The sequence below is a fragment of the Theropithecus gelada genome, chromosome 6, assembly GCF_003255815.1.
Source record: "Theropithecus gelada isolate Dixy chromosome 6, Tgel_1.0, whole genome shotgun sequence".
Taxonomy (NCBI): domain Eukaryota; kingdom Metazoa; phylum Chordata; class Mammalia; order Primates; family Cercopithecidae; genus Theropithecus; species Theropithecus gelada.
Genome location: NC_037673.1, coordinates 100358948 through 100369290, shown reverse-complemented (window position 1 = coordinate 100369290; position 10343 = coordinate 100358948).

Sequence of the window (10343 nt, the reverse complement as noted above, 5' to 3'; positions counted from 1 at the left end):
AAAAAAAAAAAAAAAAAAAAAAAAAAAAAAAAAAAAAAAAAAGAAAATAGACTAAAACAATTTTTAATGTGATTAATAAAAGCCACATGGTTTTTCATATGGTCATTATATAATATATGTACCCTCCAAGTTGGGAAATTATATCCTTTTCATGCTTTGTATAAAAATGAAGAAAAATATCCGTTCTAGTTTACATTTTTACATCACTGTAAATGTTGAAGACATTTATTTGAATGTGCTATCACAGAATGACATAAATCCACTCAGCGCATTTATTTGATTGATTGCACATCACACATTCAAATAAACATGTACGGCATGATCTCAGATTCAGATAAATACATTGCATTCATTTAAATGCCTTCACATTCATATTGGAGTGAACATTCAAATGCATTTAAATCAGTCTCAGAAGCGACTCACTGATGCATTGTTAAAAGGTGAACATGATGCTTGCTAATACTTGTCTGTTAGAATCTTACAGTCTGCAACATATACCCAAGGCTGTTATATTGTAAATGCACAGAACCGCATCTATGCTAAAGGTAAGTTTGAATAGAATGTGCCAGGAGATATCTCAGTGGGACTATGTTTGAAATTTTCTGTAATGCAGAGCAACACATCAGTTTTTTCTTTCTTAAAGAATCTAAAATTAATTTTATTAAAATCCCCTCAGAGGATGCAGATTACATATTATAATACCAGAATCAAATTTTATAAAAGTATAGGCTTCTTCAAGACATACCTAAGAAGCTTAGGCAACTGTACAATTAGGTAACGTGAGCTCACCTACTTCATGTAACTCATGAGACAGCTAAATTAATAACTCCCTCTGCTCCTCTTCCCACAGCATATGTATGAGTGAGTCACAAAATAAAATAGACTAAACTAAAGAATGTAATGATATGCTTGATACATTACTTCAGCATTTAATATTTTGGTGATTTTTCAAAAAGTTTTCAGTAGCCAGATACTATGATGGTAGATATTGCATTGCATACGGATTATTTGATAATCTGCAGTTTTTACTTGCTATCCTACTATATTCAGAAGAAAAAAAGCCTAGGCTATTTACCTCTTATTCTAAAATTATCTCTATTAAAATACAAGATTTAAGATTAACTTCTACTTTGTATCTAGACTTTTTTTCCAGACTCCAATTAATGCAGTTTAGATGTACAATCATTTTCAAGTTTTGTAAAGGCTCAGTCCATTTGAAGGGTATGGCCAAATAGCTCTGTAAATGCAGTAGCTTTCAGTGGGGAAAGCTCTGCCTTCTTAGGAGGTAGAATCAAATTATAGTTTTACAAATACAATACTAGTCTACCTTTTCTCTTACTCCTCAAGGACAGAGAAAACTTTCTTCTTCAGAAGCTAGAGACATTAAGCATCAGTGTTTATCTAAAAAGGATGAGGAAAGGCTTCAAGATTCCACTAGAAAAGTATGGCTACAAGTCTATATGGGTAATTTTTTCATAAAACCTGTTGTTTTCCAAGATTATACAAGTACATCAGGACTTTCAATTGCATTTTTTCATGGGAACATTCAGTGCTGCTCTTAGGGATTAATGCTCTGGTGCTATGACTTTCTCTGAAGCATTCTCATGGCCCAGTTTCTGTTCAGGCTAGTGTATTTGTGATGGTGGATGAGACAAGAGGAAGCTACAAACCTTCTTCCCAATTCTACAGCAGCAGATTCTTTTGTAATGCTCATGGATTTTTGGCACTCCTGCCTTGACATCCCCCAAATTAGGGAATATACTCACTCTTTTCTCAATTTCCATTCTTGGGTTATATACCTAGGAATGTCAGGAGAAAAATTCTCCTCCTTCTAAAATTATAAACCTTAATTCCCCTCCATGAACATAAATCAAAATAACTATTAAGAACGTGAATCAAAATAACTATTAACTCCCAATCTTCTTTTTTCTCTCAGGTCTACAGATCCTAGAGAAAAGGGTAGACCAACATTCACTTTGAGTAGAATTGCCAGATTTAGCAAATAAAAATACAAGATGCCTCATTAATTTAAATTGTTATAAGCAATTTGTTTTACTATAACTATAGCTCATGCAATATTTTGGAAATATTTATGCTAAACATTATTTGTACTGATCTGTTAGTAAAACTCAAATATAACTGGGTACCCTGTATTTTATCTGGAAACTATAAGGTGAAAAAGGAGAAGAAATTATTATTAAAATTATTTATTTATAATTCTATAGGGGAGATACAGATTGCTCAAGAGAGCAATTAATTTTTTAAAGACTCAGCTTGTTACAGTTGATGATGAAATTGGTTGTGTGATTTGCTTCACTTTCCTCTTCCTTCTGGTAAGTGCGAATACAATTTATACTCCAAAGTACCAGTGTGCTAGATAGTATATTTGCTCCCTTTTAAAATTATCTTCCTTGAATTTAAAATATCTGAAAATTAAAAGGACAAAACAATGTGTATTCCAACAGTGTGCTGGAGCCACACACAACAGGGCAAGTGGCTGGCTTGGAGAATGTGGAAGACTCATTCCAAGTTCCCTCAAATAGATTTTCGTTAACTATCATCAAAATTAGAGGAGAAACTCAGGTGGTGATTATTTCTGAAGAGAAGACTTGAGAAAAGAAGTCTGTTTATATACACATTTTGATACTTGAAAATATTGCTCTTTCACTTTTTTCAGAAATGATAAAAAAAGAAAAAATCCATAATATTTACATTCCCATGATCAAAGTTGAATAATAGAGTACTAACTTGACGAGCTAATGTCTAACTTTTCAAATCACCTTGTTGTAAAATGCAGGCCCTCTCCAAAATCTGAGGGGAGAGTGAAACAACTTCTCTTTTAACTGTATTTTTAAAAATTTAATATACTGGAAACATGACCGTTGATTGCAAATTCTTCAATAAATAGAAAGCATATACTTTTCATTCAAGATATGAAATGTGTATATTAAGCAAAATAGAATCTTCACATTTCCACCACAATTGAACTTAATAGGTTCCTGTCATCGCTATTGTGATCACTATTATGTTGGTGTTTTCATTAGCTAGAAAATTGAATAATACCTGAGTTCCACTACCTTGACCAAACTGTTCAAAATAGAGAGTGGTTATTTCAATTAAGATTCAAACAAAAGACAATCTTTATATTTTATACAATAGTATTTGCTCATGAAATGACATTTACAGCCCCTGGAACATGTATTTATCTTTTGTGTGGAAACACACATAGTTGTTTGTTGTTAAGCAAATAGTCTAAATAGTTGAAATCCATTGTGTGTTCTGTCACCCAACATTTCCTCCACACTCCTCCTTCTGTGCCAACCAATATGACCAAGAATAGAAAGCTAAAATGAGAAATTTATAAAACTCCTTTGTAGCTAGGGCTGGGAATGTAAGCGTATCCAGCAAGTAAATGAATAAATATATAATATGTTAGATATTTAATATTATATATAAAATTACATATATAATTATATATATAATATATATAATATAAATATATATGTGAATATATGGTAAATATATATCCATAACAATAACAGCAGTGTGTGTACACACCTGTGTGTTTGTGTGTGTGTGTAAGTCAGCTAGAAGTATATGGAAAAAAGCCAGGATATGCTAATGCAATCTGCCTCCTTCTTTTATTTCTGAGTGTGCACACTATGCCTGGACTGCAGATATGCAGATACAGTAGATCCTTCTAAGACACTAAGTCAAATGTTTGTAACCTGGCATTCCCAGGTGATAAAGTATCTACCTTTACAATTTTAAAGTATGATAGTATACAATATGCACTATACATTTTACAGCATTTTAAATGATGTTCTCCTTAGGCTTTTGCTACTGCTGACATCCAAATTGTCTCACTTCCTACCCAGTCAAATTATTTCTCCTTTGGTCTCCTTTCTCATTTATTTATGCAACCATAATCGTTCAGCCTTATGTTAATTATGTAACCCATCTTTCTTCATTTGTGAGAAAACCTTAAAACCTTAAATCATGCAGATTAGTGCCAATTATATTTTAATTTTAATTTCTCAAGTTTGATTAATTATCAATTGCTTCTCTAGTGGTTAGCTCAGAGCAAGGGGCAAAGCTGTACATTTGTGGGGGTGCTGAGATTCTATTTGCTGGGAGTGGAAGGAAGTCATTACATTAGGAACAATGACTGGATGCCTAAGAGCAATGGCTGCTCCCTAAACGGAGACTTCCTATCCCAAGCAACCTGTACTTGAATTCTCAGACCACATAAGTGAATGAGAAGACACTCATCGTAAGGGACTTATGAGACAGGGAATAAAGATGCATTGGAGGGCAAAAAGTAGGGAAAAATTTGATTTTGGAAAACTACATATGGTTCATCTTTCATATACTTCTACTGACATTTATGATTTTGCCTAGCTTCAGAACTCTACGCCAGAATTCTCGACAGAGGAGGCTCTCTAATCGAGATGAACACATCAGATAATTTTCTAACCAGAGAAGCTATAGAAAATTGGAGCATACTTTGAAAATGTTTTGAAAAGTCATTTGGATGTGGAAATATGAAGCTGGCTTTCCTTCATTATTTCATGATGACCCTCAAATGGAGGTACATGGAAGTGAGGCATAAAATTGACCAGGACATGGAAACAGGTAAGGATGTGGAGGCACATCTAGGGAATTTTTTTAGGACCACCAGCAGTAGCTGTTATGAGCACTGCACAGAGGCATTCCAAATATTTCCAAGGGCTGCCAATTTTCAAACACCTTAGAAAAGCTCTGAATAAAAGAAAAAGTTCCTGTATTTGGAGTCTGGAATTTCATTGACTATGGTGCTTATGGCAGAGCCACAGACTTTTGTGCCTGTGTGATTTTTATTGTGATCCATCTACTATGGTGTGCTGTGGTCTGGGAACGAGAAATACAATATATCATACTTAACATTTACCACACTTGAATAAGCAAGGCTATCATCCTTTACATATTAACTAATGCAATCCTTACAACAATCCTAGGATATAGGCATTATTTTTATTCCCACTTTATAGGTATGAAAACCAAATTTAAAATGACTTAGAACTTTCACATCATACAGGTAAATTATCTTATTTCTCTGTCTCTCTCCACCTCTTTCTTTCTCTCACATTTCTCTGATGTACCCAAGGTATCACATGCCTTATAGCCCACTTGTGCTGTATCCTTCTCTTCCCCTTGATCTTCAATGTATTTTTATATTGTCTTCTGAGAAGCAGGCATAAAATGCAATGTTACTTTTGTTTTTAATACCAAAATAATATAAATCTATTAGAATTATTATTTGAGAGACAAATATTCATTTTTCTGACTATACTTGCATATTCTTATTTACTGCCATAGATGAATTATGGATATGAATCCATATTATCTATATTATCTATAGCCAGGTCTGGTGGTACATGCCTTAGTTCTTGCTACTTAGGTGGGTGAGGTAGGAACACTTAATCCCAGGAGTCTGAGGTTGCAGTGAGCTATAATCGCACCATTACACTCTAGCCTGAGCGACACAGCAATACCCCATCTCAAATAAATAAATACATAAACAAATAAATAAATAAAAGAAAAGGAAAAGAAAATAAAAAGAGTGTTTTCTCTAGAATCTGGGTCATTTAATGAGTTACTACTGCATCTTTAAATGTGTTCACTTTTATCCCCACTTTTACTGATATTTTTCTCTAAGATGATTTTTACAATCATGAAAATTATTCATCAACCTTTACTATTTAAACTTAAAATAGCTTGTACATTTTAATGCAGAAAAATAGTCTACTCCCCAGCCTTATCCCAGAATATATAAACTGAATGGAAATGAAATGTAAGTGTATTTGTATTAGTTTCCAAGCAAAGCTGCTTATGCAATGGGATTTAAAAAATGATAACCAATTGTTCAAAACTCAGTTTTCTTCAAGTATAATGTGCTAAAAATCATGGAGAACTTTGATAAAAGCTATTTTTTTTTGTTTCCAGTAGCAGCATAAACAAATGCAGAAAAGGATTAATGATACTTTTTAAAAGTTATTATTTGTAAAGATTTCAAACCAAGAAAGCGTTGAATTTCTGATAAGCACTGAATTACAATAACTTCTCTATTCATTTTAACAAGGAAAATGTGAAAACTGAATACAAGTTACATATAATCCAAACATTCTAAACACTGAAAACAAAGCTGAAATCACATGGTTGTTTGAGATCAGTGTGTCTGACATGAAATGAGTCTAGTCAATTATGTTCGGGCTGTTTTGCTGCGGTGCACACTTCTACCATTTTGTCTTATATTCTGTCTCATCACCTCATTCTTACTTCTGTATCAGAAATAACCAGAATAGCTTCTCTCTGTGACCAGAGCTGAAAACATATCAGAGCAGGTTTTTCATGCCAAACGATATTTCTGGTGTCTATGCTTGTGTGTGTATGTTTGTTCAGTTTGATTTTATTATTTCTGTATATTTCAGGACTTTAAAAAATGGTTCAAAGTAGCTTTGTTAAAGGGAAAATAAGCAATTAAAAGGTAAAGCATCTATTTCCTAAACTCCCAAAGTAATATTTTTGATGATGAGAATAAGGTTCCTTTTGAAAGAAAGCTGAATCACAACATATGATGAAAATGTCTTTTAAAGAACTGGGTAGAAACAAGTACCAAAATTTACCATGACCCAAAAAGGCTTGGAGTTCATTGCAATTCAACAACTTGATTCCACTTAATTTGCTTCCTTATGTTTCCATGCTGAACAACTTCTATTAACTCTGAAGCTAACAAAACAGAGGGTAATATTATAGGACCACGTTTATTTGGACTATTGTCTGCATTTGTGCCATAGAAAGATGTCTCCCTCTTTCTGCCTTGCCTAAGACAAAGATCTTTAATAAACTTGTGTGATTACCGTAAATACACTTCTCACCAGTCTCATTTATTCAGAGATTTCAACCATGTCAAATATATTGTTTCTTACTGGGAGTTGAGTCACATGCCTGAACAATAAATTTGTCCGGATTTTGGAATACATCATTTGGGATTGCACTCCCTGTGTAATTCACAAAAAAAAGATTATCTAATGATGACTCTCGATAAAACAAAAACCTAGTTCTTATAATTTTCCAGGGAAAGACTTCATCCAGTAAAACCCAAATTCAGAAATTGGAGAGTGGATTCAACTCATAAAATTTATGTATATTAGGGTAAGGAGTTCTCTACAATACTGTGACCAAAAATGTTTAAAAGGAAGTTACTTATAAAATATCTCCAGATCAGATCCAATGTAGCTTGGCTTGTATAATTCCTCTGTCTAGCTTGTGGAAATTAAAAACAAAAACAAAAACAAAAACAAAACAAAACAAACAAAAAAACCTATTCTGCTTTAAATTCAAGAAATATGCAATATGCATTCTACTTCTAATTTCAAAGATGTTTGGTGCATGTTCTGCCAAGGGAAGAGACAATCTTGAGAATATTTTGTATAAAAGTAATTTAGAACATAGTTTAGCAACTGCTAAAATACTCCAGATTACATGATGCCTTGATCATGGTGCTGTCTCTTTGCGTGTATTGACTTGCTTGAGCCTAAAAAAAAATCACACAAGGTAGAAGCTCTTACTATTATTTTATAAATGAGGAAACAGGGACCCTGAGAGATTAAACTTTATCAAACCCACATAGCCAGTAATCAGAAGAGCTAGGATTTGAACCTCCGTAAGTCTTGCTCTTGAGTATCTGCTACTCATCACTAAACTACAAAGCACGTAAAAACAATTAACTCCTGCCATCATGTGTTCTTCAAAAGACTTGGAGATAGACTTTTCTAGAACCTGTTGTAATTTCAACAATGCTAACGAATGACCCTGAACTCAAGATATGTCAGCTTAGTAGTACACGAAAAATCAAGAAAGCTACTTTGTTGTACAATTTCTCTTCAATCTATTTCTCAGAATTTTTCATGAAATAATGCACATCATACAATTGCTACCACTGTCAATAACACAATGGTTGCTTCCTGGAGAAAGGTTTGGATTTTGTCTTAAGGGGTTGTGTATAAGCCTCTTAGGAAAGATATAATCACCATTACTAAGTATCATTTCCAAGAAGTAACTTCAATAACAATACATTCTCAAGAGCTTATGAACATGAAGTTCTGAAAAGGAAAATGAATGTAGTCACATTTGGATGAAAACCTTGCATCCATAAATATGAAAACAAGGAATAGGAATTTCTCTTTTTTCTAGATAGATATTATCAAAACAAATTGCTTATGCTTCTATGGAAATAATATGCCCACTCACATGTGATAAACTATATTAATTTTGCCAGTAATGAAGATTAATGATATGAAAATCTATGTAGAACTGCAAAGATACCAATATGGTCATGCTCTGCATAACCATGTTTCTTTCAGTCAATAATAAACTGCACATACTATGGTGACCCCAAAAGATTTTAGTGAAGCTGAAAAATTCCTATTATCTAGTGGTGTCATAGCTGTTTTAATGTCATTGCACAATTTATTTATTTTTTAATAAATTCAGTGTAGCCTAAGTGTAGAGTGTTCAGAAAGTCTACAGTAGTGTGTAGTAATGTGCTAGGTCTTCACATTTACTCACCAATCACTCAGTCCCCAGAATAACTTTCATTCCTGCAAGTTTCATTCATATACAGTTTTTTACCTTTTATACTGTATTTTGAGACACGGTCTCGCTCTGTCGCCCAGACTGGAGTGTAATGGCATAATCTTGGCTCACTGCAACCTCTGCCTCCCGGTTTCAGACAATTCTCCTGCCTCAGCTTCCCAAGTAGCTGGGACTACAGGTGACCGCCACCACGCCTGGCTAATTTTTGTATTTTTAGTAGAGACAGGGTTTCACCATATTGGCCAGGCTGGTCTTGAACTCCTGACCTTGTGAGCTGCCTGCCTCAGCCTCCCAAAGTGCTGGGATTGCAGGTGTGAGCCATCACAGCCGGCCTATACTGTATTCTTACCATGTTTTGTCTATGTTTAGATATGTTTAGAAACACAAATAGTTAGCATTCTTTTGCAATTGCCTCCAGTAGTAAGTATAGCAACATGACATTCATGTTTGAAGTCTAGGAGCAATAGGCTATGCAATGTAGCCTAGATGTGTCTGTAGTAGGCTATGACCTTTAGGTTTGTGTAAGTATACTCCATGATGTTCACACAATGAACATTGCCTAATGGTACATTTCTCAGAATATATTTCCATCATTAAATGATGCATAACTGTACTTATAATATTAACTTTCATGAAACTACTTGCATTTATTGTTCATTAATTTTGTATTAGGAACTACGCATAGCACCTGTTGAAATATCTCAGTCTTTTTAAAAATCATTTGATGTAAGTAGTACTATTATTCCAATTTACAATACGAGAAAACTTAGAAAAGAGAAGTAGGATATCTTGTTCAACATCAAATCGTGAAGTGGCAAATACTGTACTAAAATTCAGGTTTGACTAATCCCAGAGTCTATACGCTTAACTGTCCCTAAGTGAATGATGAATTGTGTGTACTTAAACTATTTTAATAAAATATTTTTCTTCTTGTTTTTTAATGAAAATATAACCATTTGTCATTTCATTAAAAATTTATCACTGATGATCCTATGTCAGATACGTTGAGCACCAATTAATGAAGACCAGTATAGTGTTAAGACTTTCAACTAATATTCTGTGTCCTAGGAATTTAATAGAAGATCCGATAAAGCCAAAAAATATATCTAACTCTAATAATGGGCTAAACATAGAATAACCTTTAGAAAATTTTCAGGAAGTGAAATACCACCTCAATACATCAGATTTCTAAGAAACAGGTAGGAACCAGGAAATGAAACTTCCTTCTAAGTTTGTTGTAGCAAAATTTCTAGTATTCAACCCCACAGACTATGTGTGATGCATTTGCCTTGAAAATAAGGCAAGAAGTGTAATACTTTCTTGTTCTACTGGGTTCTAAAGAGCGTTTTCTTTAAAAAGCAACATTTGCTTATACAACGTTAACACGTTAAAAAAAAATAGGAATCCTCTGAGTTGATAAGGATGAACTTGATAATACCAAGAATTTATTGATAGTGATTCCCCAAAATGGCTTAAAGTGCTCCAAATACAGCTTTACAGTCATCTCTGACCATCATAGCTCTGTACCAGTTATTTGCAGAATGTAAATTCCAGACCCTACCATTTCTGACAGTGGTTTTGCATTTACCTGAGTTGAGTTTAAGAAATCTGTGGACAGCAACCTTAACAAAGTTGTCATGACTACACTCTGTCACCCCCAAGCAAACTAAAAAACAAAAAGTGCAGAGTAATAAGTATGCGCTAAA